At 42.6% G+C, this 27,064-nt stretch overlaps 1 protein-coding gene across 3 annotated transcripts in view; it reads right to left on the bottom strand.

Annotated features, from left to right (window-relative positions):
* The window catches only part of EPM2A (EPM2A glucan phosphatase, laforin), a 300,202-nt gene that overhangs the window by 164,893 nt on the left and 108,245 nt on the right, over nt 1-27,064 (bottom strand). The window lies entirely within an intron of this gene.

The following is a 27,064-nucleotide window of genomic DNA, read 5'->3' as shown; positions in this document are numbered from 1 at the left end:
AAAAAAGATCCAACCGTTGGGAAAACAAAGGTAAAATAATCTGTCGATATTACATTTTTTTTTAAAGTAATATTTCCAATTATTATACAATGGTGTAAATACGCTCAGTTATGAGGTCAATTTTCCATCATTTTTACTGTCAAAGTGACACTGCTGTACAGGGAGATGCTCCGTTCACATACACAGGGCTGTGTTGCACTTCCCTACACAGCACATAGATGGCAGTGCTACTGTGAAGGGGAAAAAAAATGCTGCTGCCCCTGTTCTTTTGCAAGGTCCTGACAATCAGACCCCTTCTGATCAGTAAGTAAAATACCATTATGTTTAATGTTGGGGGATCTCCTTTAGGCTGGAGTCACAACGTATAAAAAAAAAAAATCGGTCCGTTTTACACGGACGAGAATCACAGAAATGTTCCCTGAACAGTGATCTGTATGTCACCCGTGTGCAGTGCGAGGATGTGATTTTCTTGCATGTAAGCATCCGTGTGACATCCGTATGCAAAATGGACATATAATGGGGATACATGGGCTCAAATATTCGTGAAAACATATATACAGTATATATATATACAGTGGGGCAAAAAAGTATTTAGTCAGTCAGCAATAGTGCAAGTTCCACCACTTAAAAAGATGAGAGGCGTCTGTAATTTACATCATAGGTAGACCTCAACTATGGGAGACAAACTGAGAAAAAAAATTCCAGAAAATCACATTGTCTGTTTTTTTTATCATTTTATTTGCATATTATGGTGGAAAATAAGTATTTGGTCAGAAACAAAATTTCATCTCAATACTTTGTAATATATCCTTTGTTGGCAATGACAGAGGTCAAACGTTTTCTGTAAGTCTTCACAAGGTTGCCACACACTGTTGTTGGTATGTTGGCCCATTCCTCCATGCAGATCTCCTCTAGAGCAGTGATGTTTTTGGCTTTTCGCTTGGCAACACGGACTTTCAACTCCCTCCAAAGGTTTTCTATAGGGTTGAGATCTGGAGACTGGCTAGGCCACTCCAGGACCTTGAAATGCTTCTTACGAAGCCACTCCTTCGTTGCCCTGGCGGTGTGCTTTGGATCATTGTCATGTTGAAAGACCCAGCCACGTTTCATCTTCAATGCCCTTGCTGATGGAAGGAGGTTTGCACTCAAAATCTCACGATACATGGCCCCATTCATTCTTTCATGTACCCGGATCAGTCGTCCTGGCCCCTTTGCAGAGAAACAGCCCCAAAGCATGATGTTGCCACCACCATGCTTTACAGTAGGTATGGTGTTTGATGGATGCAACTCAGTATTCTTTTTCCTCCAAACACGACAAGTTGTGTTTCTACCAAACAGTTCCAGTTTGGTTTCATCGGACCATAGGACATTCTCCCAAAACTCCTCTGGATCATCCAAATGCTCTCTAGCAAACTTCAGACGGGCCCGGACATGTACTGGCTTAAGCAGTGGGACACGTCTGGCACTGCAGGATCTGAGTCCATGGTGGCGTAGTGTGTTACTTATGGTAGGCCTTGTTACATTGGTCCCAGCTCTCTGCAGTTCATTCACTAGGTCCCCCCGCGTGGTTCTGGGATTTTTGCTCACCGTTCTTGTGATCATTCTGACCCCACGGGGTGGGATTTTGCGTGGAGCCCCAGATCGAGGGAGATTATCAGTGGTCTTGAATGTCTTCCATTTTCTAATTATTGCTCCCACTGTTGATTTCTTCACTCCAAGCTGGTTGGCTATTGCAGATTCAGTCTTCCCAGCCTGGTGCAGGGCTACAATTTTGTTTCTGGTGTCCTTTGACAGCTCTTTGGTCTTCACCATAGTGGAGTTTGGAGTCAGACTGTTTGAGGGTGTGCACAGGTGTCTTTTTATACTGATAACAAGTTTAAACAGGTGCCATTACTACAGGTAATGAGTGGAGGAAAAAGGAGACTCTTAAAGAAGAAGTTACAGGTCTGTGAGAGCCAGAAATCTTGATTGTTTGTTTCTGACCAAATACTTATTTTCCACCATAATATGCAAATAAAATGATAAAAAAACAGACAATGTGATTTTCTGGATTTTTTTTTCTCAGTTTGTCTCCCATAGTTGAGGTCTACCTATGATGTAAATTACAGACGCCTCTCATCTTTTTAAGTGGTGGAGCTTGCACTATTGCTGACTGACTAAATACTTTTTTGCCCCACTGTGTATATATATATATATATATATATATATATATATATATATATATATATATATATATATAGGGTTGAGCGACCTTTAGTTTTTTAGGGTCGAGTCAGGTTTTGTGAAACCCGACTGTCTTAAAAGTCGAGTCGAGTGAAATCGGCCGACCACCGTGAAAAGTCGGGTTTCGGCCGAAACACGAAACCCAATGAAGGAAATTATTATTTTTATTTATTTATTTATTTTTTTTCTCTCTCTCTCTCTCTCTCCCCCTCCGTCCCAGCACAGAAAATTTCGTATTGCACATTCCAAATCCCTACTGCGCACAAGCGATAACATGACGATAGGCGTTCACTCCCCTAAGACCTATGTCATCACTCTGCCCACGCTCATTCATTGGCTGAAAAAATGGCGCTAAACGCGTCATACGAAACGCGACTTTGCCGCCAAGATCGCGTACCGCATGGCCGACCCCGCACAGGGATCGGGTCGGGTTTCATGAGACGCCGACTTTGCCAAAAGTCGGCGACTTATGAAAATGAACGACCCGTTTCGCTCAACCCTATATACATATACAGGTCCTTCTCAAAAAATTAGCATATAGTGTTAAATTTCATTATTTACCATAATGTAATGATTACAATTAAACTTTCATATATTATAGATTCATTATCCACCAACTGAAATTTGTCAGGTCTTTTATTGTTTTAATACTGATGATTTTGGCATACAACTCCTGAAAACCAAAAAAACCTGTCTCAATAAATTAGCATATCAAGAAAAGGTTCTCTAAACGACCTATTACCCTAATCTTCTGAATCAACTAATTAACTCTAAACACATGCAAAAGATACCTGAGGCTTTTAAAAACTCCCTGCCTGGTTCATTACTCAAAACCCCCATCATGGGTAAGACTAGCGACCTGACAGATGTCAAGAAGGCCATCATTGACACCCTCAAGCAAGAGGGTAAGACCCAGAAAGAAATTTCTCAACAAATAGGCTGTTCCCAGAGTGCTGTATCAAGGCACCTCAATGGTAAGTCTGTTGGAAGGAAACAATGTGGCAGAAAACGCTGTACAACAATAAGAGGTGACCGGACCCTGAGGAAGATTGTGGAGAAGGACCGATTCCAGACCTTGGGGAACCTGAGGAAGCAGTGGACTGAGTCTGGTGTGGAAACATCCAGAGCCACCGTGCACAGGCGTGTGCAGGAAATGGGCTACAGGTGCCGCATTCCCCAGGTAAAGCCACTTTTGAACCATAAACAGCGGCAGAAGCGCCTGACCAGGGGGACAGAGAAGCAGCACTGGACTGTTGCTAAGTGGTCCCAAGTACTTTTTTCTGATGAAAGCAAATTTTGCATGTCATTCGGAAATCAAGGTGCCAGAGTCTGGAGGAAGACTGGGGAGAAGGAAATGCCAAAATGCCATGGTGTGGGGTGCCATGTCAGCTGCTGGTGTTGGTCCACTGTGTTTCATCAAGGGCAGGGTCAATGCAGCTAGCTATCAGGAGATTTTGGAGCACTTCATGCTTCCATCGGCTGAAATGCTTTATGGAGATGAAGATTTCATTTTTCAGCATGACCTGGCACCTGCTCACAGTGCCAAAACCACTGGTAAATGGTTTACTGACCATGGTATTACTGTGCTCAATTGGCCTGCCAACTCTCCTGACCTGAACCCCATAGAGAATCTGTGGGATATTGTGAAGAGAAAGTTGAGAGACGCAAGACCCAACACTCTGGATGAGCTTAAGGCCGCTATTGAAGCATCCTGGGCCTCCATAACATCTCAGCAGTGTCACAGGCTGATTGCCTCCATGCGACGCCGCATTGAAGCATGTTAAATAAAGAACCGTATGCACTATCTAGTGAGGGTGCTCGGGTAGGGTCCCACACCATTAACAGTAAAAATAAACCCGGCACTCAACTTAGGGTGAATTTCATAGGATTTAATAAAGAAACGTTTCGGCCTATCTGGCCTTCTTCAGTCAACCTGTAATGTCACTACAAGCGAACTTGCTGCATCCGGCTCAATAGTGTGAAGTTTGAGTAACCTTAGAAGGAGAGAGCGGTGTGTGAGCAGGTCCAGGCGACGCGGTATCCACCGCTTGTCCATGGACACTTCACACTATTGAGCCGGATGCAGCAAGTTCGCTTGTAGTGACATTACAGGTTGACTGAAGAAGGCCAGATAGGCCGAAACGTTTCTTTATTAAATCCTATGAAATTCACCCTAAGTTGAGTGCCGGGTTTATTTTTACTGCCGCATTGAAGCAGTCATTTCTGCCAAAGGATTCCCGACCAAGTATTGAGTGCATAACTGAACATTATTATTTGATGGTTTTTTTGTTTGTTATTAAAAAACACTTTTATTTGATTGGACGGGTGAAATATGCTAATTTATTGAGACAGGTTTTTTTGGTTTTCAGGAGTTGTATGCCAAAATCATCAGTATTAAAACAATAAAAGACCTGACAAATTTCAGTTGGTGGATAATGAATCTATAATATATGAAAGTTTAATTGTAATCATTACATTATGGTAAATAATGAAATTTAACACTATATGCTAATTTTTTGAGAAGGACCTGTATATATGTCAGTGAGACACATACCTCTCTGTGTTCATCATCTCATTGAATACATTTACATTTGACCAGCTTGATTTTCCTGAAATTGCCTGCGCCCCTAACAACCATTGTGTGAAAATATTGCATGGGCCAACTAGTACTACATATAAAAGTGAGAAATGTTATAATGAATGAAGAGACTAGTTAGCTACTTAGTCTCTTTTCTTAAACAATAGTAAAGAATATTATTGAGTATATTGGGTGACAGTGAATTGAGCGAGGCCATGCCCACTAGACGGGTTCTGGACTGCAGTATGCATAATGCACCCTTGACCCAAGTTCCGCAGGCACACAGTGCGTGCGCTGGGGGGTATTCAAAAGTCTGCAGTTACACAGAATGACTGCAGAATTGTCATTCTAGACCAGACAAGCCCTTTAAGGAGCAAAAGAGGGATAAAAGGACATGAGCATATTGGAGAGAGTCCAATGGGTTTTTTGAGCTACAATCTCCTTTCTTGCTCTATGGTTGTGTTTAAGTCGACTTATTAATCAACCAACAAGAGAAATTCTTTGGTGTCTACAAAAAATAGTCATAATTCAGAAAAAATACTTTAGCATTTTAGTATTAAACAGAACATGTAATTTGAAAGCTTAGATGACACAGTCTCACTCAATTTGTTTCTAAAGGTTCTGCTAAAAAGAATAAGAAATATTCTTCAACTCCTGATCTCCAGTTAATTGACCATCTATCATCAGCTCTGAGATGGTGACACTAATGGTTTTGAAGCCTGAATATTTACAAAGCTGTAGAAGTGACTCAAGTCCAAGACTGGTAATTGTACATGTACGATAACATAAAATGATGCTGAAAAATAAACAGAAATTGCAGTAAAGTAACACAATGTCAGCACTGACAACAGTCATCAGAGGTGTGTAACGATTCATTTGGGTTTATAACATAGTAAGCCTTTCATTTTTTTTTGTAGAGTGCTTACGAGAAGAGAACATTAATTCCTAACCAAATAACTGGGCAAAGAGACAAAAAATCTTGCCATAGGCATTTAATGTAGAACATAAATACATTTCTCAGTGCTCCTTGACAGCTTGCTTAAACTAATTGGGGAATGATTTTTAAAATCTTCTGCTTTGCCAGGATGAAAACGTGATTACAACTTTATTTCTACAATTACACAACAGAGCAAACAATAACTATGCCAATGGACAAATCTAAAGTATTGACCATAAATTAACAATCATTGCATACAGGACAACAGACCCAGCAAGTTGTCAGATTTAGCAGTAGGCATCTAGGTAGTCATGCTTTTATGTCACTTAGATTCACATGACCGTTTTCTCCACATCTGAGAAAATTGATCAGATTATGCTAATCACACTCTTATCAGAGTTTGATTAGTGCAATCCAATTTCCTAGGAGGTGGAGAATAAATTTTTTTTCCCACTTTCTCTATTATGTCACACTGTGAAAACTAGACCAATAGAGTTTAATGGGTGAGTGTTAGAGTTCCCGCCTCTGCACAGGGGGAATCTCAGGCCATCTCCGCTGCGGTCTCCCATTCTTCTCCTGCCGCAGTGGAGCCTGCTCAGTGGAGACGTCGGTCCCAGCGTCTTGCTCAGTCCCACTCTGTACAAAGAGTTACTGCTGCTTTTCCTGATTCTGCCATTGAAGTCAGTGCTGGGCAGCGGCGAGCAGACGCTTCTGGGACTAAGTCCTGCTTTTCTCGTTCTGAGCATGCCCTGAGTAAGATCTCTCAGTGGAGATCGAGGGTCACATGGTCAGATACTGCAGCTAAGTCCATTGGTCCCTTCAGGAAGGTCCTGTAGGTGCTAGGACTAAGTCCTGCTTTGCACACACTGAGCATGCCCAGGGCAAGATCTCTCAGTGGAGATTTAGGGTCACATGCTCAGGTATGGCAGTCTCTCATTGGTCCTTCTAGGAAGGTCTTTTTCGTGCTGCAGCTATATAAGGCTCGGATGGCTGCACGGCCATGCGCTAGTATCAATTCATATATGTGCTTTGCACCAGTGTGGTTATGCATGAGTGTGTTCAGGGACCCGGCTGAAATAAGCCCCCAGAATACCGGCACCTCCGGTGAGAAGATTGTATGAGTGTGTTCAGGGACCTGGCTGAAATAAGCCCCTAGAATACCGGCTTCTCCGGTGAGGAGATTGCATGTTGCATAACCACTGACTGCTATCAGCTTGGCAGTAAGCTTGTGCTCCTGTGAGGCTAACAGGGCGCAGTGCTTCCCCTTTCACGGCTACTCTGTGGAGTAATAGAGCTAGTCTATACCGCCAAACAGTGCCGCCATTCGCTAGCAGCAGGTTCCTCCTGCACGGTGGACCCCGGGCTGCGAACGCATCCATTATAATAAACATCTCTATTTACTCGTGCATTCCGCTAGCCCTAACAGTGAGTGCCATCCAATTCACAGTCCAAGGAAAATAAATCAGACATGTGCACAGCCCCACAGAATAGCATAGAAATGAGTGATATCTGGCATTTTCCCATATAAATCATCTATGGTATAACCACATAGATTTAGGACATCCGTATGAGTTCTATCTGTATTTTTCACGCATGGAATTCGTACCTTATATAGTATATGGGGCTGTTCACATGTCAGATTTTTTCTTTTTGATGACAAAGGGGTCCACACAAAATTGCGGGGACATGTTGTCATGATCTGCTTAGTTTGTGAGATTAGGTAGTTCAGAGGTTAATCTGTATGGCCTCACTATGGGATTCTGGGAGGCTTCTTATAGCCTCATTGGGGGTCATTCCTCGTTGCTTATACTCTGACCCTTGGCCGACTGTGTGTGACCCTGTTGTGCCTGTGCTTTGTGCCTGGGCTCAGGGCTGCCACTAGGAATTTCGGGGCCCCATACTGGCAAAATTTTAGTGGCCCCCTTGAAACTCCACCCAGGCTCCACCCCAGCCCCACCTCCACCCCTCAAACTGTCCACAGTCCCACAGCTCTCTCTTGAAAAAACTCCACTTCTCACCAATCACACATTAACAGTTCCCATCACCAGATCACACATATAGCCAGCAGCTTTTGTTTTAGCCAAAAGATTTTTCTAATCTGCCACCACAACAAGGCAGACTCTTTTGGCTGAGCTCCATTCTAAGCTACCTATTAAAAATTTGTTAAAATATGCAATACAATTTAGGTATATTTTTATTTATTTTTCAATTTTTAATATGACCAATAATATCATATACAAGGGACAAATACACTGCACCATGACCAGATCACATATTACCACCACATAGTGACCTGTAATACCACATACAAGGAACTAATACTGCCACACAATGTCCAGATCACATATTACCACCACAGTGACCGTATAATACCAGATACAAGAGACAAATACCACCACACCATGACCAGACCACATATTACCACCACAATGACCTATACCACATACAAGGAACAAATACTGCCACACCATGTCCAGATCACATATTACCACCACTACAGTGACCGAAGAATAGCACATACAAGGAACAAATACCGCCACACCATGACCAGACCACATATTACCACGACATGGTGATGAATAATACCACATACAGGGAACATATACCGCTACACCATGGCCGGACAGCATATTACCACCACATAGTGACTGAATATTAAAATACTGATCAGTAATACAAAAAAACAATACTATCACCAAAAGGGCCATTATATACCGGAGATCTGTACTAAGTATGCAGTGTCTGTGTACAGGTAATACAGTGATCACCAGTTTACATTATACACAGAAGCTCTGTATATAGTGTCAGTGTTAAAGTAATACAGCGATCACTGGTGACATTGTACACAGGACCGCTGTATATAGTATACAGTGTATAGTGTCAGTGTACAGGTAACACACTGACTCACCAGTGACGTCTCTAGGTGTATTCCTTCAGCTTCGCTTTTCATCTTAATCCAGCACAGACCACCACCACTTCTTCCAGCCAGGAGTCATCTCTGCAGGAAATAACACAGTTATCTAGTGCTCCGCTTGCATAACACATTACTTAATTTTACTTAATATAATGTCGCTCTGCACAGTAACAGGACCACCCCCCCCCCCCCATTTAAAACACTATCCTCAAAAAATAAAATAAATACATCACTGCAGTAATAATATCCCTTAATTAGCCCCTATGGTAATAATATCCCCCAGCCTGGCCCCGTGTATCTAATTCCTGGCTCCAGCCATACGTTTTCCCATTCTGCCCTCATGAGTATCGATCCTGCCCCATCTGTCCCATGATCCTGCCCCATCTGTTCCCATGATCCTGCCCCATCTGTCCCCATGATCCTGCTCCATCTGTCCCCATGATCCTGCTCCATCTGTCCCCATGATCCTGCACCATCTGTCAACATGATTCTGCCCCATCTGTCCCCATGATCCTGCCCCATCTGTTCCCATGATCCTGCCCCATCTGTCCCCATGATCCTGCTCCATCTGTCCCCATGATCCTGCTCCATCTGTCCCCATGATCCTGCACCATCTGTCAACATGATTCTGCCCCATCTGTCCCCATGATCCTGCCCCATCTGTCCCCATGATCCTGCCCCATCTGTCCCCATGATCCCCCCATGATCCTGCACCATCTGTCAACATGATTCTGCCCCATCTGTCCCCATGATCCTGCCCCATCTGTCCCCATGATCCTGCCCCATCTGTCCCCATGATCCTGCATCATCTGTCGCCATGATCCTGCCCCATCTGTCGCCATGATCCTGCCCCATCTGTCCCATGATCCTACCGCCCCATCTGTCTCCATCATATCCATCCTGCACCATGATCCTGCCCCGTATCTCCCATCCTGCCCCATGTCTCACATTCTGCTGTCTCCCATCCTGCTCCGCTGTCTCACATCCTGCCCCCGTGTCTCACATTCTTCCCATGTCTCACGTTCTGCCCCGTGTCTCACATTCTGCCCCCGTGTCTCACATCCTGCCCCCTGTGTCTCACATCCTGCCCCATGTCTCATTCTGTCCCATGTCTCATTCTGCCCCGTGTCCCACATTCTTCCCCTGTGTTGTTTCCATTCCTTCTCCCTGTGTTTTCATCCTGCCCCGTGTTGTTTCCATTCCTGCCCAGTGTTGTTTCCATTCCTGCCCTGTGTTGCTTCCATTCCTGCCCCATGTTTTCTTCATTCTGCCCCGTGTTTTCTTCATTCTGTCCTGTGTTTTCTTCATTCTGTTCCCTGTGTTGTCATCATTCTGCCCCCTGTGTTGTCTTCATTCTGCCCTGTGCTTTCATTCTGCCCCCTGTATTGTTTTCATTCTGCCCCCTGTGTTTTCTTCATTCTGCCCCCTGTGTTTTCTTCATTCTGCCCCCTGTGTTTTCTTCATTATGCCCCCTGTGTTTTCTTCATTCTCCCCGTGTTTTCTTCATTCTCGCCCGTCTTTTCTTCATTCTGCCCCCTGTGTTTTCATTCTGTCCCGTGTTTTCATTCTGCCCCCTGTGTTTTCTTCATTCTGCCCCGTGTTTTCATTCTGCCCCGTGTTGTTTTCATTCTGCCCCGTGTTTTCATTCTGCCCCATGTTGTTTTCATTCTGCCCTGTGTTTTAATTATGCCCCCTGTGTTTTCATTCTGTCCCCTGTGTTTTCATTCTGCCCCGTTTTCATTCTACCCCGTGTTGTTTTCATTCTGCCCCCTGTGTTGCTTTCATTGTGCCCCCTGTGTTTTCTTCATTCTGCCCCTGGGTTTTCTTCATTCTGCCCCATGTTTTCTTTATTCTGCCCCCTGTATTTTCTTCATTCTGCCCCCTGTGTTGTTTTCATTCTGCCCCCTGTGTTGTCTTCATTCTGCCCGGAGTGTTGTCTTCATTCTGCCCCTGTGTTGTCTTCATTCTGCCCCCTGTGTTTTCACTCTGCCCCGTGTTTTCATTCTGCCCCCTGTGTTGTTTTCAATCTGCCCCGTTTTCATTCTGCCCCGTTTTCATTCTGCCCCGTGTTTTCATTCTGCCCCGTGTTGTTTTCATTCTGCCCCGTGTTTTCATTCTGCCCCCTGTGTTTTCATTCTGCCCCATGTGTTTTCTTCATTTTGCCCCATGTTTTCTTCATTCTGCCCCCCGTATTTCCTTTATTCTACCCCTGTGTTGTTTTCATTCTGCCCCGTGTTTTCATTCTGCCCCCTGTGTTTTCATTCTGCCCCATGTGTTTTCTTCATTTTGCCCCATGTTTTCTTCATTCTGCCCCCCGTATTTCCTTTATTCTACCCCTGTGTTGTTTTCATTCTGCCCTGTGTTGTCTTCATTCTGCCCCGTGTTGTTTTCATTCTGCCCCGTGTTGTTTTCATTCTGCCCCGTGTTGTTTTCGTTCTGCCCCCTGTGTTTTCTTCATTCTGCCCCCTGTGTTTTCTTCATTCTGCTCCCTGTGTTGTCTTCATTCTGGCATGTTTTCTTCATTCTGCTCCGTGTTTTCTTCTCATTCTGCCCCCCTGTGTTGTCTTCACTCTGCCCCCTGTGTTGTCTTCATTCTGCCCCCTGTGTTGTCTTCATTCTGCCCCCTGTGTTTTCTTCATTCCTGCCCCGTGTCTCCAATCTGCCCCGGGCATGCCGCATTCATTAAAAAAAAACAAAACAGCTTTCTTCTTACCTGGCCGAGCTCCATCGCCGACGTCCATCCCAGACATTTCAGCGCGGACTCGCCGACGAATGAAAATGACATCATACGCCGGCGACGTGCGCGCTGACATCAACTGCCAGCCTCCGATTGGCTGGCGGCTTTAACTATTGCCTTGCGGGCCCAGACGGGCCCGCAAAGCAATACAACCTGTGTCTTGGGGCCCGAGGCTGGGCCCGATGGGCAGATGAGACAGGGCCCGATGCAGGTCCCCTCTGCCCACCAGGCCCCATACACCAGTCAGGGCAGTAATGCCCTGATGGCGGCCCTGCCTGTGCTACTTTATGCTTGTCTGGTTCTGATCTGGTTCTGTCTCTGTTAAGAGTTCTGCCTGTCCCTCCTGTACTGCACTGCTATCTCCGTGTATGACTCCTTGCTTACGTTCTGACTATTCTCTGATCACCCCTCCTGTACCACGATGCCCTCTCCGTGTATGACCCCCACTTGTTCGACCTGAGTTCCCCTCTCCTCTACTTCAGGGTCCCTGTAGAATCCTGCACTCATCTCCAGCAGCAGGACACTAAGCCCCGCCCCCTGTAGTAACATGATCGCAGGTCCTTCTGTTTTCTGCCATCCTCAGCACGCTGCTCAGGTCCCGTCTGCCTGAGCTTTCTCTGCGGCATCTGACCCCAGGCTCTCCCACAGTGTGGGTGAGTCACCCTGCTCTGCCATGACAGTGCACCGGTGCTGACAGGATCCTGATACATGTCCAATATTGATCCGGGAGTCAGATAAAAAATCATCAATGAGAATCTATGGCTGCCATCACACTAGCAGTATTTGGTCAGTGGGTGATAAATGCAGAAGTGGTGCATATGTTTCTATTATACTTTTCCTCTAATTGTTCCACTCCTGGTTTTGGCTTACAAATACTGATGTAAAATACTGACCAAATACTGCTAGTGTGACGGAAGCCTATGGGTCAGTGAAAAAATGAACAGTACTCCATGCCAATCAAGAGTGGTCTGTTTTTTACAGACTGCAAAATAGGACATGCAGAAACTTTTTATTTTGTTTCCCACTCAAGAAAACTGATGAAACTTAGACCAATCTCAGATAAAACTATGATAAAAATCTGATGAAACGGAAAAAAATGATAAAAAACTGATAAAAAACTGATGAAACTAGGGCAGTTTTCTCATACATGAAAAAAACAGATGTGTGAATGAGCCCTTATATTGAGAAGTCTAAATACATATTTGGCTACTTCTTTACTAAACTCTATAGGAACAGCGGATGCAATGAATTAGAAAACAAGAGTTATGGCATCCATGTTCTTCTGATAAGTGAGGGTTCCAGATGTGGGATCCACCCCAATCGGGCATATCCTATGCCATCAATGAAGGGATAACCGCTGTTGCATAGTTTAGCAAAAATTAATATATAAATAAAATCACCACTAAAATTCATGTTAATACTTACATTTAAAAAAATGTATATGAACTTAAAAAAAACTCCAGGAAACAATCATAAAATAAAACGTGTTTGCTTTCTTATTGGACATTTTGCCCTAAAGACAATTTCTCAGCTATAAACATTCAAAATTGACAGAGAAAGTATAATGAATGAATGAAAAAAAAAAAACTTAAATGAAAGCTTTGATGGAAGTTCACATTAAGCCGGTAACGAAACAAGACCAAGGTCAGTAATGTTTTCTTGCCTCCAGCACCAGAAGATTAAATTATTCACCCAAGGTCATCTAAACTTAAAAGTGATTTTGAAAATTTCTATGGAAATAGAAGCTTGTGGTTCATTATTCAAAAGCTTACCTGAAAACTAATGCAATCTGTTAAAGTAATTTACACTGAGAGATGCCAAGGCGTAATTAACTCACATTAACCCAAAGTGTCATTAACCTACCTGAATTAAAGTGCAACACAGCATACTATAGTTGAACTACAAAGTAAGGGCACATATAGGTGTGCCGACCGCCGATTAGCTACACGATAGTCGATCTGTAGTTGTGCAATGACCTGCTTAGTCAATTCCATGAACGTACTATGTACACAGAACATCTTGGTATTGGCAGCACATCGCCTGTTTACACTGGACTATGTGCTTTCGAAAACAATGAGATTTATTGCTTGCTTAAAAATCACTCCACCTGCTGAATGAGTGCTTTGCTTATTCGTTCGGTAATTTTCTAATTATCAGCTCGTATAAGTGGGCCTTCAGGGGTATCTGGGAATAGTAGGCTTTTAAAATAAAATGCTGGTATTTATTATTCTTGCTTATATAGAACAAATATATTTAGCAGCACAATGAATACATTATCATCACTCACTTATACATAACTAAAAAAAATAATAATTAAAATCATTCCACTTCTCTGCCTAATAATACATTTGAAAAAATAAAAAAAACACAGATGGCATTAATTGCATCTTTAAAGTCCAGTCTATCAAAATCTAAAGTTAATTAATCCCTACAAGAAAATTTAATTGCGCTTTTTTAGGGTCACCTTAGCTTCTTACAAAAAGCAGCCAAAACATCATACTGAATGCAGCCCAAAATAGAATTGAATAAAAATGTCAGCTCACTACGCAAAAAAAAGCCCTGCCACATCTACATTTTTTTTTCAAACTTCTGACATTTTGTTTCAACACTGTCCACACATCAGTATCACATTGCAGTCACTAAAAAAATGGCTTTGCATTGTAATCCTAAACATTATCATCTGCACTCCTTTTGCAAACACCTGAAAGTGGAGGGGAGGAGTGATATCACACATCAGTGGGGAAATCCTGTCCACAATTACAGCACTCAAAATGAAAACCAGCATTGCAATTAGTTTTCATGTCAAATGCGGGCAGATGCTCTCCTTAGTGTTAAACCCTTTCACGACCTTTGACGTACATATATGTCATGGTCGGGTAGGGGTTCCATACCTTTGACGTATAGATACATCATGGCACTCTTATGGGCACCGGAGCAGTGCCTGCAAAATTGCCACCAGGAGCTTGGCCTACTTGATAGCGGGGCCCCGGCTGTCACAACCAGGAGCAGTGCCCACACCAGCCCTGGCTGTTAACCCCATAAATGCCGTGATAGGTATCGATCGCATAATTTAGGCGATAGTAGAGGGGGGCTTCCTCTCCTGTCTGAGCGGCGCCCCAGAGATGAAACTGCATTGGCCTGATTGTTGTCATGGCAACACGAGGTCATGTCGAGCTCTGGGTCTGCCAGCTGTGGGGAGCCTGTTCAGACCATGCCCCTCTAAAAGGCATTCTGTCAGTGCAGCAGTGACAGGTAAAATTCATTGCAATGCATTATACCAGCGATCACTCTAATAAAAGTCCCATAGAGGAACAATGTAAAAAAAAAAAAGTTATGAATTTTATTTTTTAACCCCTTAACCCCCAAGGGTGGTTTGCACGTTAATGACTGGCCCAATTTTTACAATTCTGACCACTGTCCCTTTATGAGGTTATAACTCTGGAACGCTTCAACGAATCCTGATGATTCTGACAATGTTTTCTCGTCACATATTGTACTTCATGATAGTGGTAAAATTTCTTTGATATTACCTGCGTTTATTTGTGAAAAAATGGAAATTTGGCGAAAATTTTGAAAATTTCGCAATTTTCCAACTTTGAATTTTTATGCCCTTAAATCACAGAGATATGTCACACAAAATACTTAATAAGTAACATTTCCCACATGTCTATTTTACATCAGCACAACTTTGGAGCCAACATTTTTTTTGTTAGGGAGTTATAAGGGTTAAAAGGTGACCAGCAATTTCTCATTTTTACAACACCCTTTTTTATTAATAATATAATAATAATAATAATTTTTATTTATATAGCGCCAACATATTCCGCAGCGCTTTACAACTTATAGAGGGGACTTGTACAGACAATAGACATTACAGCATAACAGAAATCACAGTTCAAAATAGATACCAGGAGGAATGAGGGCCCTGCTCGCAAGCTTACAAACTATGAGGAAAAGGGGAGACACGAGAGGTGGATTGTCACGATTCTCACCGTGACTGTCAAGTTCCCTTAGCCGCGGCCAGCAGTTTGTCACGAAATCCACAGGGATTCCTGACCACTGCCACCAATAGGTCACGGATTGGGGTGACTTTAGACCAACAGACGGCTATCACATGTGCAGGGGGGCTTATCTTAGTTATCCCTCCACTGCCACAATGTGATAAAAAAACACACACAAGTTTATTGACCTCTTAGGTTACAGCAGGGGCTTATTTTAGGTATCCCACTGCTCTTCAATTTACCATGAACTGCAGGGAATTGTGTATCCCGCTTACAGTTCCACTTAAACCTTGCAGCTCTCTGGCGCCCCCTTTACCGTCAGGTCAGATTAGGTACTGCACCTAGGGTAATTAGTCGCCAGAAAGGCTGCCTGCTGTGTATGGGCTATTGGGCACGCTGCAGCGTCGCGATAACTACTCCCGCTCGGGCAGGAACAATAATTATCAAGCCGCAGTCGCTGCAGTGACACCCAAAAGCCTGCACACGGTCGCTGCCACCAGCTCCGATTAAACGGGTCCGAAGCAAACCCAAAACAGTAGCGTAATTTCCCTTCAAGAGACAGGGTACGTTTTTAGAGCATAAAGAACGAACTAGTATTAAATATTATACAACAGAAAGGTTAGGCAGTGCTTTATCAAAATATTTTACAAAGATGTTACAAAGGAGACAATTGCAAATATGTACAAGGTAATTATGAAAATAAAAGGATTAAATGAAGAAAAGGTAACACTCACATATTCTCAGTTCATTGCATTGCAGGCAACCATACGTCCCAGCTCATTGGACGTGCTGAGGGCACTTCAGGGAAGAACAAGAAGACTCCAATTTTTTATTAGGGACCACATCACATTTGAAGTCATTTTGAGGGGTCTATATGATAGAAAATACCCAAGTGTGACACCATACTAAAAACTGCACATCTCAAGGTGCTCAAAACCACATTCAAGAAGTTTATTAACCCTTCAGGTGTTTCACAGGAATTTTTGGAATGTTTAAATAAAAATGAACATTTAACTTTTCTTCACAAAAAATTTACTTCAGTTCCAATTTGTTTTATTTTACCAAGGGTAACAGGAGAAATTGGACCCCAAAAGTTGTTGTACAATTTGTCCTGAGTACGCTGATACCCCATATGTGGCTGTAAACCACTGTTTGGGCTCATGGTGGAGCTCGGAAGGGAAGGAGCGCCATTTGACTTTTCAATGCTAAATTGACTGGAATTGAGATAGGATGCCATGTCTTGTTTGGAGAGCCCCTAATGTGCCTAAACATTGAAACCCCCCACAAGTGACACCATTTTGGAAAGTAGACCCCCTAAGGAACTTATCTTGATGTGTTGTGAGAACTGTGAACCCCCAAGTGTTTCACTGCAGTTTATAACGCAGAGCCGTGAAAATAAAAAATCCTTTTTTTTCCACAAAAATTATTTTTTAGCCCCCAGTTTTGTATTTTCCCAAGGGTAACAGGAGAAATTGGGCCCCAAAAGTTGTTGTCCAATTTGTCCTGAGTACGCTGTTACCCCATATGTGGGGGAACCACCGTTTGGGTGCATGGCAGACCTCGGAAGGGAAAGAGCGCCGTTTGGAATGCAGACTTAGATGGATTGGTCTGCAGGCGTCACGTTGCATTTGCAGAGCCACTGATGTACCTAAACAGTAGAAACCCCCTGCAAGTGACCCCATATTGGAAACTAGATGTCATGGGAAACCTAGGTAGGCAAGAGCTAATAACCCAGGCCCCTGCAATTTCCCTCAACTCTGGGAAACCCTGACTGACCCTCTCCCAGAGTTTACACTGATGGTGTGCATGTCTGGGCCTCCACCCTCACCCTGTCTCCTGTTTCATCCCTAGGCTGAAACCTCCACCCACCACTCAGTGAAGAGACCACTAACCAATACCCACAGTTAGCACAGACAAGGATAACGGAAAATATACACCACGACGCAGTCACTCAGGAATACACAATAAGTGCACAGGGCAAAACAAATACAAATATAGGAAGGAGGAAAATATGACAAAGGGAAATATACACCACCAGATACGATACTCCTTTTCCTAGACCACCACTCCAGACCGAGATAACCAAGCACAAGACAGAAGCTATAATCGGCGACGCCCAATGTTCAGAAGAACAATTTAAAGGCAGTGGGCGTGACCCAGCTTCCAATCCGAGCACCAGCTAAATTAACCCCGGTCCAGCTAGACAAAATCTAGCCGACGCCACTGAGCGCATAGTGGACAAAAGCGGAATTACCGCTGTCTGACGAACGCCCTAGTATGAACAGCGTCCGACATGACAGTACCCCGCCTTCTACGAGGGACCCCAGGGCCCTCACGACTTATAGGACCCGGCTTGTCCGGATGGCAGCGATGAAACATACTGACCAGCCGATCCGCATGAATGTCCGAGGCTGGTACCCAAGACTTCTCCTCCGGCCCATAACCACGCCAGTGTACCAAGTACTGTAAGGTGCGGCGCACTACACAAGAGTCAACCACCTTGGAGACTTCAAATTCCAAATTACCATCCACCAAGACTGGAGGAGGCATCGGTGTCGCGTCCACAAGACCCACCATCTTTTTTAGCAACGATCTGTGGAACACGTTGTGTATCTTATACATCGTAGGAAGCTCCAATCGGTAAGCTACTGGGTTAATGACAGCGGTGACCTTAAATGGACCAATAAACCTAGGACCCAATTTAAGGGATGGTATTTTGAGTATTATGTTTTTTGTGGATAACCACACCCAATCATCCACACTCAGGTCCGGACCTGGCACACACCTACTGTCAGCCACATGTTTGTACCTTGCACCCACGCTCAACAAGCGCTGCTTAACTCTCCTCCAGACTGATGACAGTTGTGCTCCTAACTGGTCTTCCTCCAGGACACCGGAAGAGCCCCCCTGACTCAAAGTACAAAATTGAGGATGTAGCCCGTAAACACAAAAAAACGGAGACTCCCCAGAAGACTCCTGGCGGTGATTAGTGATGGCAAACTCAGGCAAAGGAAGGAACGTCGACCACTCCTCCTGGTTATTAGAAACAAAGCAGCATAAGTACTGCTCCAAATTTTGGTTCATACGCTCGGTCTGACCATTCGACTGAGGATGAAACGCCGAAGAATGAGACAACTTGATCCCCAGCCGTGAGCAAAACACTTTCCAAAATTTTGCCACAAACTGAGTACCTCTATCAGAAATTATGTCAGACGGAACCCCATGAAGTCTGACCACCTCCTGCACAAATACCTGAGCCAAAGTCTTAGCGTTAGGCAACGAAGGCAAAGACACAAAATGCGACATTTTTGAGAACCGATCAACAATCACCAAAATGACCGTGTTCCCAGCTGAGGAAGGCAAGTCAGTGATAAAATCCATGGAGATCTCCGTCCAAGACTTACTAGGTACCTCGAGAGGAAGTAGTGTGCCAACAGGACGGGACCGGGGTGTCTTAGCCCTAGCAAATGTGGTGCAAGCTGACACGTATGAGACCACGTCCTGTCGGATTTTGGGCCACCAAAACCGACGTGACACCAACTCCAAAGTACCCCTGACCCCTGGGTGGCCAGCCAGGACAGCATCATGATGCTCCGCCAAAACTTTTAAGCGGAGATGAAGCGGTACAAACGATTTGTTGATGGGAAGCTCAGATGGTACCTCCTCCTGAGCCTCGGCAATCTCAGCCTCAACCTCAGTTGAGAGAGCCGAAACCACAACACCCTTTTGGAGGATGGTTACCGGATCTTCCCGAGGTTCTCCCCCCGGAAAACACCTGGACAGAGCATCCGCCTTAGTGTTTTTAGACCCAGGTCTGTAAGTAACAACAAAGTTGAACCGCGAGAAAAACAATGCCCAGCGAGCCTGCCTGGGAGATAGACGCTTGGCAGACTCCAAATAAAGCAAATTCTTATGGTCGGTAATTACAGTAACCTGATGAACCGACCCCTCCAAGAAATGTCGCCATTCCTCAAAGGCCAACTTGATTGCCAACAACTCCCTGTTGCCGATATCGTAGTTACGATTGGCAGACGACAGTTTCTTGGAGAAATAGGCGCAAGGACGCAAATCGCTCAAGGATGAGCCTTGTGACAACACCGCCCCCACACCAACCTCAGACGCATCGACTTCCACAACAAAAGGTTTTGATACATCTGGCTGCACAAGAATGGGGGCCGAAACAAAACTGTTCTTAAGAAATTCAAATGCGCGTACAGCGGCCTCAGGCCAAACAGAGAAATTGGTACCCTTTTTAGTCATGTCTGTTAGCGGTTTAGCAATGATAGAAAAATCCTTGATAAACTTCCTATAGTAGTTAGAAAACCCAAGGAACCGCTGAAGTGCTTTCAGGTTATCAGGCCATTTCCAACGGAACACCGCTTGCACCTTAGCGGCGTCCATTTTAAACCCAGAAGCAGACACAATATAACCCAAGAAAGGCAACTCCTGAACCGAACATACACATTTCTCAAGTTTTGCATAGAGCTTATTCTCATGGAGAAGCTGTAACACCTGCCTGACATGATCTAAATGAGTATCACGGTCGCAAGAATATATGAGAATGTCATCCAGGTATACAATAATGAATTTCCCCAAAACATGCGAGAACACATCATTTATGAAATGTTGGAACACTGCTGGTGTGTTTGTTAACCAAAATGGCATCACCAAATTTTCAAGATGACCCTCAGGGGTATTAAAAGCCGTCTTCCACTCATCACCTTGACGGACTCTTATGAGGTTATACGCCCCCCTGAGGTCAAGCTTGGTAAACCACTTAGCACCTGCCACCTGGTTGAACAAATCTGGTATCAGTGGCATAGGGTATGGATCACGAACCGTAATCTGGTTCAACTCCCTGAAATCCAGTCACGGGCATAGTCCGCCATCTTTCTTCTTAACGAAGAAGAACCCCACTGCCACAGGCGAGGATGAAGGCCTGATGTGCCCTTTGCTCAAACTGTCAGCAATGTAATCCTTTAACGCTTGTCTCTCCGGACCGGAGATGTTAAACATCCTTGCTTTAGGCAATTTGGCCCCTGGTTTAAACCTGATAGTACAGTCATGGGAGCGATGTGGCGGCAACTCTGAACAACCCTTCTTAGAGAACACATCCGCAAAATCCAGAAGTGACTCAGGAACGCTTAAAGTCACAGCAAACACACATGTGGCCAGGCAATTCTCCTGGCAGAATTCGCTCCACTGAATTATGTCCTGAGTTTTCCAATCGATAACCGGGTTGTGCATAGACAACCATGGGAAACCCAAAACCACCTGGAAGATTCCTGAGCACCTTACATGTAACCTGCTCGGAATGTAGAACCCCAATGTGGAGTTTCACCTCAGCCACATACTCAGTAATCTCCCCCTGTGAGAGAGGAGCTGCATTGATGGTGACCACGCGGATAGGATGAGGCAGTTTTTCGATCCTAAAACCTGCTGTGCACGCAAACTCCTCATCAATGAGATTTGTGGCAGAACCACTATCCACAAAAACAGTGATTGGCAGCTCTCTGCCAGCGATAATAACTTTGGCAGGGAGCATGCATTGAGAAACCACCATGGAGGATATGCATAAGCTCAGATTGGTCTCCTCCACACCCTCTGAGCTTAGAAGTTTTCCGCCGTTGTGTTTTTCCTTAGACAGCAGAGGACAAATGTTAACAAAATGACCAGTTTTACCACAGTAAAAACAGGCTCCCTGCTTCTTGAGCACAGGGGCTCGATGCTTAACATGTGACACCCCTGCGATCTGCACAGGCTCCGTGGGCTCACCTGTAGCAACCTCTCATGAACCTATACCTTCTCTCATAGGCGGCGTCTCAGGCTCCCCCTGACGCAAACGGCGATCAATGCGGACAACAAGACTCATAGCGGAATCCAGAGAAGGAGCCTCGTACATCAGGAAGGCTTCTTTAACCCTTCCAGAAACCCCATGAATAAACTGACTCCGCAGCGCAGGATCATTCCACTGAGTGTCGACCGCCCGGCGGCGAAATTCAGAACAGAAATCCTCTGCAACACGCTCCCCCTGTCGAATAGTGCGTATCTTAGATTCTGCTAGAGCCATTCTGTCAGGATCATCGTAAATGTCTCCAAGAGCAGAAAAAAAACTCTCCACTGAGTTAAATGCAGCAGAATCAGAAGGCAAAGAAAACGCCCATGCTTGAGGATCCCCGTTTAGTAATGACAACACCAGATCCACACGCTGAGCCTCATTACCTGAGGAGATCGGGCTCATACGAAAATAAAGTTTGCAAGCTTCACGAAAAGTAACAAATTTACTGCGTTCCCAGCAAACCTTTCAGGCAAAGGAAACTTAGGCTCAGCAACTCTACCTGTCGCTCCAGCTTGCACATTAGATACTGCTAGTCCCTGTTGCTGCACTGCCCCCCTCAACTCAGTGACCTGTAGGAACAGCGCCCTCAACTGGTGGGTTACGGAAGTCATGGGATCCATGGAATTCAAATAATGTTGGCCGATTATAATGTCACGGGAAGTCTAGGGAAGGCAAGAGCTAATAACCCAGGCCCCTGCGATTTCCCACAACTCTGGGAAACCCTGACTGACCCTCTCCCAGAGTTTACACTGATGGTGTGCATGTCTGGGCCTCCACCCTCACCCTGTCTCCTGTTTCAACCCTAGGCTGAAACCTCCACCCACCACCCAGTGAAGAGACCACTAACCAATACCCACAGTTAGCACAGACAAGGATAACGGAAAATATACACCACGCCGCAGTCACTCAGGAATACACAATAAGTGCACAGGGCAAAACAAATACAAATATAGGAAGGAGGAAAATATGACAAAGGGAAATATACACCACCAGATACGATACTCCTTTTCCTAGACCACCACTCCAGACTGAGATAACCAAGCACAAGACAGAAGCTATAATTGGCGACACCCAATGTTCAGAAGAACAATTTAAAGGCAGTGGGCGTGACCCAGCTTCCAATCCGAGCACCAGCTAAATTAACCCTGGACCAGCTAGACAAAATCTAGCCGACGCCACTGAGGGCATAGTGGACAAAAGCGGAATTACCGCTGTCTGTCGAACGCACTAGTATGAACAGCGTCCGACATGACACTAGACCCCCCAAGGAACTTATCTAGATGTGTTATGAGAACTTTTAACCCCCAAGTGTTTTACTACAGTTTATAACTCAGCCGTGAAAATAAAAAAATCCTTTTATTCCACAAAAATTATTTTTTAGCCCCTGGTTTTGTATTTTCCCAAGGGTAACAGGAGAAATTGGACCCCAAAAGTTGTTGTCCAATTTGTCCTGAGTACGCAGATACCCCATATGTTGGGGTAAACCCCTGTTTGGGTGCACGGGAGAGCTTGGAAGGGAAGGAGCACCGTTTTACTTTTTCAATGCAGAATTGGCTGGAATTGAGGTCGGACGCCATGTCGCGTTTGGAGAGCCCCTGATGTGCCTAACCAGTGGAAACCCCCGAATTCTAACTGAAACCCTAATCCAAACACCCCTAACCCTAATCCCAACCCTAACCATAACCCTAACCACACCCCTAACCCGAACATGCCCCTAGCCCTAATCCCAACCACACCCCTAACCCCAACACACCCCTAACCCTAATCCCAACCCTAACCACACCCCTAACTCCAACACACCCCTAACCCTAATCCCAATCCTAATTCCAACCGTAAATGTAATCCAAACCCTAACTTTAGCCCCAACTCTAACCCTAACTTTAGCCCCAACCCTAACTTTAGCCCAACCCTAACCATAACTTTAGCCCCAACCCTAACCTTAGCCCCAACCCTAACTTTAGCCCCAACCCTAACTGTAGCCCCAACCCTAACTGTAGCCCCAATCCTAACTGTAGCCCCAACCCTCACTGTAGCCCTAACCCTAACTTTAGACCCAACCCTAACTTTAGCCCCCACACTAACCCTAATGGGAAAATGGAAATAAATACATTGTTTTACATTTTATTATTTTTACCTAAGGGGGTGATTGTTAAATATTAATTATTAATTGAATTATTCTTATTCTCAATTCAGTACTGAGCACATTGCTTCTTGCTGACAGTACAAAAAGCTATTTCTCTGTGTGTAGCTCAGAGTATAACTCAACACCATATAAAGGGGAACACGTGGTCTGTGGGACACATAAATAACGTCTCTTAGGAGGGTGTAGGGGCTTTTTGTCACGTGGGGGCTGTCACCTCCTGCCTTCACCATCATTCTCCATGGACATCAGACAAGTCACACAAGGAAGGAACAGTCGGTAGCCATAATGATTTCAGACTTCACACAGATGGCTTTTACCATTCAGAACTTTGGGAAAGATGAGTAACAAGTGCTGATATTTAAACATGGACAATCTGTTTGTAACTATTTCATCTATTTTTATGTTTCGCTGCAATGTGGTTTTTTATAAGTAGAGATGTTATTAATTGTATTTTTATATGCATAGTGAAATAATTAAAATTTAATCCAGTAATAATATTTAGAATTACATTAAATACATATATTAAATATATACATATGTATAAGATATTTAAATTACTTTGTTTTTAAATAAATATGAAATTAACCTTATCTTTTATTTTTCCTTAGAGTTTTCATTTCAAAGCAGGAATTGAAGAAAAAACCTCTTACATAAATTTATGTCTTTATTTACACAGGAAGTTATAATAACTGCATGATTTTATATATTTAACATTTAAGAGAAAATACATAACTAACAATCTAAAACTTGTGCACTGTAATTTTTTCCTTTCCATGGCAATATAATATATATTTTTTTCTCCACTGCATGGCATGACATGTCACACCCCTGTTTCAATTTAGAGCTGTAAGAAGAAGCTTTAGAAGTTCCAGGCCCTGCACCAAATATAGCTGTAGAACAAATGCTCAAGTTTCTTATGGATGAGTCCTATCTATAGGTTAGAACATAGCGTTATTGTAGATAGTGTTAGATAATATTTGGGGAATATTCAAAGAAATATTAGAATATTAAATTTAATAGTTTACAATGCGCATTCATAATTAGGATACAATATATTGGGTTAATATATATATATATTCTTATTCTTTGTAGTTGAAATATGTAGTCTCAACTTCTATGTGTGTCACAGTCTGAGTGACAGATGACAGATGAGCGTATGAGCAGCTGCTAAGAGTAAAGTTGACGTAAGAGAGACTAATGTGGAATGTGTATGTACAGTATGAAAGAGGCCTCATGATTTATGGTATGTTGAAAAAAAACAAAAAAAAACAACAACTTGTGTTTATGGGAAATAATGCGATTCAGTCAATATTAAGATATTTAAATATTATTTACTCAACATAAATTTCTATATTTCTTTAGTAATTATTATTTCTTGATTTGGTTAATAGTGAATAAGTACAATCACACATCAATATGGTTTATCAAGAAAATCTACATTTAGAATAATTTTTCCAAATTATAATTTTATGATATCTAGTGTTTTTTAATGGTTACATAGATGGGTACACATCTTCAAACAAATATATGGCACAAGCTGATATGACAGTTATAAAATTAATTATTTTTTAATTTTGGTTTTTAAAAATTAATTTTTTTCATAAAATAATAATTTTGATATTAAGGGGTAAATGTGTTTTTGATCCAAATTACATCATCACATTTCATCAATACCTCTTCACATATTTTAATAAAGAAGAAATATTAATAAGGTACTATTGGGTATAATAACATTAAGTATTATAAAAGTCATTTTTTTCTCTAATGAAGGATATTATATGCAAAGCTGCATAATTTCAATATTTTGGTAATCCAAGGTTATAACAACATCTAAATGATGAAAATATTAAGGAAATGTGTTATTGAGACATAACCTCTGCATTTATCATCAACATATAAGGTCTTCTTTTTATTTTTATTTTCAATTTTTATTTTTCATTTTTATTTTTTACTCCAAGAAAAAAAAATCAATATTTAATAAAGTAATGTCTAATACAAGGATATTGCTTTATCAAATATAGTGATCATATGGTTTCATTATATAAGAAATGTTTCAATTCTGAGTTAAATACAACAATTCTTTCACTCATTCATTCATGTATTCATATATATTCTTATTTTGGTTCATGGCTACACATTCTTACATATTATTGGTTTAATAAATATAGTTTATTACAAAAAAAAGAAAACACACTGACATCTATGGGTTCAAAAAGAAATTACACCTATAACATAAAAATGTCCTATCACATGAAGAATTTGGTTAATAATGTATTATCATTTATTATTATTTTATTTTTTCCAAATATAAATTCCATATTAATATTCTGATAATAATTATATGGATATTATTGATTGCTATGGTAAGCTATGATATTATAGGTTAGGAAAATTACCAGATTTGGTATAGAATAGGGAATGAAGACTTCAATCAAGATACTGAAGTTATGTTAATAAAGACTTTTCATATTTCTAAATTCAAATGATTCTTAAAAGTTGCAAGAAGAAAAAGCCGTTATGCAGAAGTTCCACAAGGTAACAATGCTATGATTTCTGAGTAATAAGACTGTGTCAAATACAATTCATGTCACCACTCACAACTACAGCATCCATCACTGACAACTATGAGTACTGTATCTAAACTGCCAACCACGGAGAGGACGATGATCCTATGATGCTAAGATGAACTGTGTTATTATGTTTTATCATGTTCCAGTGGTTTCCTATCACCTATAAGACTTCCATGAAAGCTGGTGAACAACCAGGTAATTGTCAGGACGCTACAACTCTGACATGTGTCCTGTGCAGTAAAGACTGGTTATGGTGTTATGATTAGCAGGGAAGAGTCAATTTATCCCTTGCTGTGCTGACCAAAGATGTCACACCTGTTCCAAGACCAATGCGGATGATATGGAAGGATTCCAGATCCAAGGCGAGCCAATGTAAGTCCAGGTCTTTAAAGGTGACACTGCACAGATATTAAAGCTACATTTCATCTATGAACTTTGTTTTCTTATCAACATTTGAATTTATGGACTTTGATTGACACATGACACACGGTTTCTACAATATCTACATGCTATCATCTATTTCAAAAGAATTATAATAAAGATTGTTTTAAAAGAACCAAGAAGAAGACATCAAAATGAAGACCAGATGACATCAGACCTGAGATGCTTCAATTATGTATAGGGAAGTCTAATTATATATTTTATATGAATATTAGTCAAGGCTTACCATAACATGAATTTACATATCATTATATTATAGAGTACGTATAACAATATTATTATTATTTATATTATTATTTACTAAATTATTTTGCCAAAGAAGAAGAAAAGAAGAAAGAAGATCTTATTAATATATTTTATTTGAGGGTTCCAATCAATGTCTGTCACCCTCAAAAGGGGGAATTGTTAAATATTAATTATTAATTGAATTATTCTTATTCTCAATTCAGTACTGAGCACATTGCTTCTTGCTGACAGTACAAAAAGCTATTTATTTGTGTGTAGCTCAGAGTATAAGTCAACACCATATAAAGGGGAACACGTGGTCTGTGGGACATATAAATAACGTCTCTTAGGAGGGTGTAGGGGCTTTTGTCACGTGGGGGCTGTCACCTCCTGCCTTCATCACCATTCTCCATGGACATCAGACAAGTCACACAAGGAAGGATCAGTCGGTAGCCA

The sequence above is a fragment of the Ranitomeya variabilis genome, chromosome 2 (genome assembly GCF_051348905.1).
Source record: "Ranitomeya variabilis isolate aRanVar5 chromosome 2, aRanVar5.hap1, whole genome shotgun sequence".
NCBI lineage: Eukaryota > Metazoa > Chordata > Amphibia > Anura > Dendrobatidae > Ranitomeya > Ranitomeya variabilis.
The sequence above is the reverse complement of the archived record's forward strand: the minus strand, read 5'-3'. Positions and strand labels throughout refer to the sequence as shown.